Consider the following 8,935-nt stretch of genomic DNA (forward strand, 5'->3'; position numbering starts at 1 on the left):
GGGATCCCCTCCCTCCCTCAACTGGAGGAGAGAGCGGGTCACCCTGAAGAGGGCGGCCGGGCGGTTATCTGATGACGCGATGAGGGTGGAGTAGTAGTTAGATCTAGCCACCCTCATCGCCACTAGGTAGGATCTAACATGCATCCTTACCTGTGCTCGGTCGGATTCGGTTCGGCTAGCCCTCCAACTGCTCTCTAGGTGTCTTTTCCGGCATTTCATCTCTCTCAGCTCCTCAGTAAACCAGGGAGCCAGTTGAGATCTGCGCCGGGTCAGAGGCCGCAAAGGCACGACTTGGTCCAATGCTGCGGCAGCGGCTACTTCCCAGGCCGCATCAGTATGCTTCCACCCAGTAGGTGATTTGATCCCTACAGACTAATACATGCAGGTAACTGTTGTGTCCTGAGCCTGCAGAAGCAGGCTCGGGATGATGCAAGAGTCCCGGGCATTTGCAAAAGCTGCCCGGGACCAGACTGAGCGGTGCCGGCCTTGCGCGCATGCGCAAGGCGGGAAAATACCGCCTGCTATTGGTTGGAATTGCCCGGGGATCAGAGGGTATAAATAGAGGCCTGCGTGCCTCTGCTCTGGCTGATTGTTGACTGTAGAGAGAGAATAAAGACTGTTAGCAAAAGGCATTGCTTCCTTCGCCATTATTCTCCGGACTTAACAGTAACCATTGGCTCTGGGGAGTTGAATGTAGTCCAGTTGGAGTTTTTCAAAGGGGCATTGGGTCCATGGTCTCCCCCCTGTATGTGTTGCTTTTCTTGAGGAGGCATTGTTTGCTTGACATATTTGGCATGTCTTGGCTATGTGAGTGGCTTCACTGTAGACTCCTGGGGCATACCATACTCTCCTTATAGCATCCACCAATGCCTGGGTCTCACAATGCGCTTTGGAGTATAACTGCTGACAGATTAGCCGTAGCAGGCATCTGGCAGCTATGGGCCTCCCATCTGGGACCCACCAAAATCCTTCTTTATAAACTGCCTCACATTTCTCTTCCCAAGTTTTTATTTCTCCAGGTTTTAGTAGATCTTGATATTGTACTGTTGGTCCTAATTGTAAGGTAGGGAGGGTGATGGATGCCTTCAGGGATTGAGTGGCAGCCCACTTGGCTGTGGCGTCAACAAATTGATTTCCTTTTGTGAACCTTGAGTCATCCTTTTGGTGTGCTCTACAGTGGATGACTGCTAGGGATGAAGACAATTTCAGTAGGTCAGATATGAGGTCAGCGTGGGCAATCGGTTGGCCATTAGATGTTAAAAAGCCTCTCTGCTTCCACAGAGCGCCAGTCGCATGACAGACTCCAAAGGCGTATCTGGAGTCAGTATATATATTGGTAGACCAGTTCTCAGCTATTTCACACGCTTTTCTCAATGCGATAAGCTCAGCCGCTTAAGCGCTGTAGTGCGGCGGCAAAGGGGAAGCCCAGGCTGTTTCGTGCAGACAGGCAACTGCGGCTCCTGTTACATGGCAGGTAGGAGGAACCATAGTGAATAATTCTAGGTCTGGATTTGAAAGGGGATCATCTGTTAAGTCGGGATGCGGTAATTCAACGTCCTAGACTAGATGTAAGCAATCATGTAATACTTCGTCTGACAGATTAGTAGGCAGTAGTGTTGCTGGGTTGAGCATGTTACAGTGTTCAAAGGTGATGTTTTTTGAAGTGAATAGTTCTGCTTCATATTGGGCTAGGCGCTGTTGGGTGAATGTCTGAGTTTGTGACTTTAAGAGTATGGCAAACACGTCGTGGGGGATTCTTAAAATGAGAGGGTGTCCTAAAACCAGGTCCTTTGATCGTTTAACTAATTCTATAGTGGCAGCCATGGCTCTTAAGCATGGAACAGTTCCTCTGGCTACTGGGTCCAGCTGAATAGAATAATAAGCCACAGGTCTAAGTGTGGGTCCAAATTTCTGTGCTAATACTCCTGAGCCCACACCCTTATTTTCGTGAACGAATAGGAAAAAAGGTTTCTGATAATCAGGGAGACCTAGGGCTGGAGCAGAGGTTAGAGTTCGTTTTATTTTCTGAAAAATGTCTGTCAAGGGCTTGGTCCATTCAATGGGGTCTGGCTGATCTTTGGCAGTTAATTGCAAGGGCAGCAAAACCCCAAGACCCCCAATAAGGCTCAAACTTGGTGTTTTGTTTGTGGGTGTTTCATTCCTAAAATAGTTTTCATTCTTTCTGGTACTAATTTTCTAATCCCAGGAGCAATAATGTATCCTAAGTAAGTCACTTCCTGTTTTTTAGGTACTATAGCTTTAAGGGCGAGGCTTTGTGTCCTCTTTCACTCAAACATTCCAGCAGGTGGTAGGTGTCAGCCCTGCAGCTTTCCTCTGATTCAGAAGGAATTATAAATCATACACATACTGGATTAGGGTGGAATTGTGTGGCAGGGAGATAGAGCAAGGATTTGGGAAAACAGGGTGGGTGACTCTTTGTGAGGTAGCTGAGTCCAGGTGTATTGCTGTTTGTCCCATATAAAAGTGAAGAGCTATCATGATGCAGGGTCTATAGGGTTACTAAAGAAGGCTGCACAAAGATCCGCTACTATAAAGTGAGTGGCTGACACTGGCACCTCTGTAATTATGGTGGCTGGGTTAGGTACCACAGGTGCTCTTGGTACCATGTGACTATTGATGGCTCTCATATCATGCACAAAATGGTAAATAGGTTTTCCTTCACTATCTAGTTTGGGTTTTTGGACCGGGAAGATTGGAGTGTTACACGGGTGTGTGTGTGTGCATTTGAGCAATACCCCCTGTTCTAGGTATGCTTTTATTAACTTCTGAATGGGGTCTATTGCTTCTGGCTGTATTCTGTATTGGGGAATGCAGGGTGGTGGTCCTGCCTTTACTTGAATTGTAATTGGGGTGGCCCCCTTTAACACTCCTACTTCGGTGGGATCCCACCCCCATAGAGAGGCCGGTAGACTTCTGAGATCTATGGACAGCTGGGTTTCTCTCTCAATTGGACATATAATGGTAAAGTGTGTGTTTGACTGGGATGTCTAAGTGGAGTCCTTCTGTAGTGCATTTAATGGTTGCCCCCAGCTTACAAAGCAAGTCCCTGCCCATGAGAGACAGGGGAGATTGGGGACAGATGGTGAATGAGTGCTCTAGGGAAAAAGGGGGCAACTTCTACCTTTAGGTCACTGGTGAATTTAACCGGGATAATTTTCCCTCCCACCCCTACTATGTTATCCTTGGCCCCAGGCACTATTGACTCTTTAAAGGTTGCCTTAGTGATGAGCGAAGAAGTGATTTTGGTGTCAAGGAGACATTCATATGCCTTTCCTCCTATAGTTACTGTTAAAAGGGGCTCTCCATTGGGGCTGTCCTTTAAGGGAATAGCCAGCCCGTGAAATGTTGCTTTGAATTCATCATAATCATTTTCTAGTCAGGACATTTGAAATTTTTGCTGTCTCCACTGTGATCCTGTGAGGCTCTCCCTTCTGGCACATGGGGGGAGATGATTCCCTGAGGAATGGGGCTCTTGGTGGGTAGTGGGCTCTAGGCTGGAAGGAATTTGTCCTACAATCTTGCATCGGAGGCAGTGTCTGCAGAGAGCTCCCGGCTCTGGGTGGTTGAGGGGCCAGGCTACTTGCTACAGGCTAACAGGGGCTACTTGCCCAGGTGTGATTATTATGCGTCACCAGTCTTATCTCCTCAGTCTTTTCGAAAAGCTTCATTAGCTCATCTTTCATTAAAAATACATGTAGTAGCTGGGTCATGTTTCCCCAGGATGGATTGTGGGTTTCCACAATCAATTTGATGGTAGTTATGACTGCTTGGGAGTTATGACCGGAAGGTGGGAGTATCCCTCTTCCAAGTAAGCAAGTCAGACGGGGAGAAGAGGGTATGGGTAGGACATATTCAGGCTCGCCCCTCTGTCGCCCGGGTACAGGCTTGCTCAGCAGAGGGGCCATGATTTTTGGTTCTGGGTCATTTGAGGATTTCTGGGTTTCAGGTTCCTCTTTGGTTTTATAATAATAATAATAATAATAATAATAATAATAATAATAATAATAATAATAATAATAATAATAATAATAATAATAATAATAATAATAATAATAATAANGGAAGGGACCTTGGAGGTCATCTAGTCCAACCCCCTGCTCAGGCAGGAAACCCTATACCATTTCGGACAAATGGCTGTCCAGTCTCTTCTTAAAAACTTCCAGTGTTGGAGCATTCACTGCTTCTGGAGGCAGGTTGTTCCACTGGTTAATTGTTCTAACTGTCAGGAAGTTTCTCCTTAGTTCTAGGTTGCTTCTCTCTTTGGTTAGCTTTCACCCGTTGCTCCTTGTCCTGCCTTCAGGCACTTTATATCTGGGTCCTTAGACCCGGAAAGTTCAGCCCAGCAATAGGGTATGTGGGTCGGCTTCAGTCTCATCCTAAGTGCCTTTAGAGTCTGATATTTAAAAGTACCCCTCTCTAATCAATTCTGGTTCCTGTGCTCATCTCTAAGCAAAGCCCATCTCTTACACAAATTTTTCGCATTTTTCTTTTTCATACCTGCCTAGACAGGCAATTGCCTCCCGTCCCAGGCGTCAAGCAAGTCTTCCAATGGGGAGCCTACCATGACCCTCGAGCTAGAGCTTCCCATGCTTCCCTATTCCCGATGTAAGGATTCACTTTGTCTCCGCTGGGTCCTGGCGAATTTTGGGCTTCCTAGTGAAGCCCCTCATCCCGTCTCAGTTTTCCAACCAAAAAGGGTCTGGGAGGACTCTGCTTCCCTTTAAAGAGTATGGACCCCTCCTCCAAGGGAACTCAGCCATCAATTTTCAGACCAAAAAGGGGTCCGGGAGGACTCCAGCTGCTCCCCGCAGTGAGTATGGACACCTCCTTCCCTGGTCTTTTCCTTTTCCTTTTCCTGCCTCAGTTTTCAGACTCACTAAAGTCCAGGAGGACCTCCGTTTGCTTCCCAGAGGTATAGACTCCTCCTTTTCAGGGCTTTGCTTATTAATTTCTGATGAGAAGTCCTGGTCTACCACTAAAAAGAAACCTCTTTTAAAAAAAAAAAAAAAAAAATATCCTTTGACACTTTCACTGCCCTCTCGGCTCCTTTCCCTATTCACAGGTCTCACACTCCAGTTCTCCCCCCCTTGCTTTCCTGGGTCCTGTCAGTCACGGCTTTGATAAGCTAGCAGCAGGCCGGGGGGCAGCTAGAGAAAACATGGAGTGGGATCCAGCTGTTGCCAGAGGTGGATGCCCCCCCCACACACGCACTTGACAATTCTCATTTTTTAATCCCTAAAAAAAGGAATTTAGGTGGTACTTACCCTCTTTCCAGGCAACCGTTGAGTGCAAGACTCAAAAATTCCCTTTAATAACCATTGCTTACTGGGCAGGGTCCATGGAGTCCTTTTCTACAGACAAAAGCATCTGTCGCCAGCTCTTCAGGTCCGGTCTGGTCACTGGGTTATCTGGGAGTCTCTTCATGGTCGCCAGATTGTGGAGAGGAAAATTGCCCCCCCACGGTGAGGATTCTTCCAGCCGGGATGCAACGATCAGCGCTTTGAAGAATAATTGAATTGAAGCAGAGCTGCTGGAAAGAAGTCTTTAATGGCAAGAAACCAAGATGAGTGACATTCAGCAAAGTTTCCTGGCTAGCTAGGAAGATTGATATCCAAATGTGAGTTTATATAACCTTTTCCGAGGTTCCAGTCTAACATATGCTAAAACCTGTATTTAGTGACATATAATCCTATGCCTATTGATGAGATAATTTTCCTATTTGGCTTTATTTGGAAGGAAATGGGCTAATCCCTGTTCCTAAAAGAAGTGGGGTTGGCAAATCTGGTTAGTTCCTGTATCTGTTTGTCTTACTAATGGGTTTAACAAGTGTCAGCTACCATGTTACGTGTCTTGTTACACTTTGTTACATTCTTGTGCTAGACTGCATTCTTTACAGTTTTGCGGTATTCTTAAGTGTTTGCACTTGGGCTCGCCTGAGGTTGTAAACTCTGGAAATGAGTCAGATAAGGTTTGTGTGCTATTTTTAAAAGGATTAAACTGTTGTGTTTTAATTATTTTGTGATTTAATTATTTTTCTTGCCTCAAGGTTTCTTCTTCTATCTGGGAAGGGGGTGTGTCTTCCTTCAGTGAAATTGGAGAAACTGTTTGATAAAGCCAGAGAGGCTCTCTAGTTTCAGAACAGAACAGAATAATAGAGTTGGAAGGGACTTTGGAGGTCTTCTAGTCCAACCCCCTGCTCAAGCAGGAAACCCTATACCATTTCAGATAAATGATTGTCCAATCTCTTCTTAAAAGTGATGCTCCATTGTTGGAGCATTCACAACCTTTGGAGGCAAGCCATTCCACTGATTTATTGTTTAACTGTCAGGAAATTTCTGCTTAGTTTTAGGTTAGATCTTACATTGGTAAGTTTCCATTTGTTACTTCTTGTCCTGCCTTCTGGTGCTTTGGAAAATAGGTTGACCCCCCTCGTCTTTGTGGCCGCCCCTTAGACATTGGTTTCCTTGGTACCTCTATCATCCTTCAGATGTTCCATGTTATCCTATAGACTGTTGATTAAAGGGGTTTCAAGGCCTGCAGAAGAAGATCTGGTACCACATATAGTCCCAACCTCAATATACAGATCAGACTGTCAAAGTGTTCTTCAGCCAGTCACTATTTAATCAATGCCAATGGATGTTGGGTAAATAAAATAGGATAGAAGGTAACCCAATGATCATCTAGGCCAGGGGTGGGGAATTATGGCCCTTTTACAATCTGTGAACTTCAACTCACAGAATTCCTGGGCATGGCTGGCTCAGGAATTCTAGGAGTTGAAGTTCACAGACTGTAAAAGGAACATAATAATCTGTGAACTGTGAAGTTCATAGATTGTAAAAGGACCCCTGATTTGCAATCTGCCACCCTAGGTAGGATTGCTATTCTATTCCTGCTATTCCATTCCTGACAGAGAGCCCTTTAGTCAGTTCAGTAAAGCAGAATCCTCCATGTCCCTAGACTGTTTCTTTCATTATCGAACAGCTTTTTAACAATAGGATGTTTTTCCTAATGTGAACCCAAAATCACCTGCCTTATAAATCAAACCTATAGTTTCCAATACCGTTTCTGTTACTTCTGAGACAATTCTGAACATTTCTATCCTACTATGTGGCAGCCCTTTGGAGACTAGGGGACAGTATCAATATCCCTTTGACTATTTTAGGACATCCGTGACATAGCTGTATTTATTTACATATATTTTCTGAATAATCAATGGATGGTTCACAGGCCATAGCTTCCAAAATTACTTAAAACTGGATATTATTTTCCTGGATTAAAATTCACACACAAACACACAGACACATATATGTCTATGTATGTATATTTTAGGAGAGTGGTTAAGATGCTGGACCAGGACTATGGAATCTAATCCTCCATTGGGCAAAGAAGCTGGGTGGGTATCTTTGGGCCAATCATACTCTCAGAGCCCTAACAAATATCTGTCAACCTATTTTATCTATTAGATTTTTATCCTGCCTTTATTATTTTGTTATAAATAACTCAAGGTGGTGGTGAACATAAATAAAGCTCCTTTCTCCTCCTATTTCCCCCAGAATAACAACCCTGTGAGGTGGGTTGGGCTGAGAAAGACTGGCAGGCCCCCTTTCATGGCTAAGGTGGGACTAAAAGTCACCATCTCCTGGCTTCTAGGCCAGCACCTTAACCACTACACCAACTGGATAAGCATAGTAGATTATGGCTTATAATTTTTAATAAAGAGGTGTTCATCCTGAAGTGGATTTACTTAACAGTATTTCATTTTGGCTGCTGCTGCTATTGCTGCTGGTATATGTGTAATATTAAATGGACATAGCTTGGAAATCATTACTAGAAGAAAAGGAAGCTCTATTTTCATAATCACACAGACTAGTATTCTTCTTGTCATCAGGCCACCTTATTATAAAAAATGTTTTGGTTTTTTGAAATTAGCCCCAGTTGCCTTAAAGTAATAAAGTTTAGAGTAAATCTTAATTGAGTTAATTGTACCTAAGACCCACTGGAATAAATGTGAACACAATTTTTTTAAAAACTTAAACATTTTCTTTGATCTGGCTTATAAATCAGTTAGAGAACCACATAGGCAGTCTGGAACAATACCAAATATAGGGAAGAGAAGTGAGAATTTGCAGTGCAACTAGTGCTGTGTCTAGTGACTAGAATATAATTCTTTATTTTTTTGATCAATTATTTTCCTTTCAAGTTTCTCTTCTCATGGGAATCAATAGGAAGAAAAGGAATAAGGCACATTTTTTTAAATTTAGGAGTTACGTATCTGTTATGCTCAGATTCCCAAAGTGTGCTTTTAATATGGATGCAGAGGTCTAGTGGCTGATGGCTTGAGGTCAGAGAAGGTCTGTGGCTAGAGCGGGATCTGTTCAGACAATGAGCTGCTTCAGATCAGAGACCCCCAGATCTGCTCCAGTCCTCTCTTTCAGACAAGTCCTCCCAGACTCATTTGCCTGTAAAGCTTTCTGGGAATGCATCAGCTTCCCTTCCCATAGAGCAGAGGTCTGCAACCTTCGCAGCTTAAGACTTGTGGACTTCAACTCCCATAATTCTTCAGCCAGCATGGCTGGCTGAGGAATTGTAGTAGTTAAAGTCCACAAGTCGTAAAGTTGTCAAGGTTGGAACCGCTGCTGTAGAAGAGCAATTTCCCCTCCTTTCTAAGTTGGCTAAGCTGCCCTTGGGTGGAGTTTAATTTTATTTGTTATCCTTCACTTCATTTCCATGGAAACCAGTGACCCGAAGTGGCACTACTGAAATGAGACTCTGCAAATCTGCCCTGTTAACTTTTCAGCCTCAGACATGGAATAACATTTAATCCAAGAGAAGAGGGTAAAACAATATGGACATACCTTTTTATTGCAAATTCCAAAGTAAAAAGATGTACAGTACAAAGGAAATCGGAGAAGTC

This window comes from Protobothrops mucrosquamatus, unplaced genomic scaffold (genome assembly GCF_001527695.2).
Source record: "Protobothrops mucrosquamatus isolate PMUCROS unplaced genomic scaffold, P.Mucros_1.0 scaffold1218, whole genome shotgun sequence".
NCBI lineage: Eukaryota > Metazoa > Chordata > Lepidosauria > Squamata > Viperidae > Protobothrops > Protobothrops mucrosquamatus.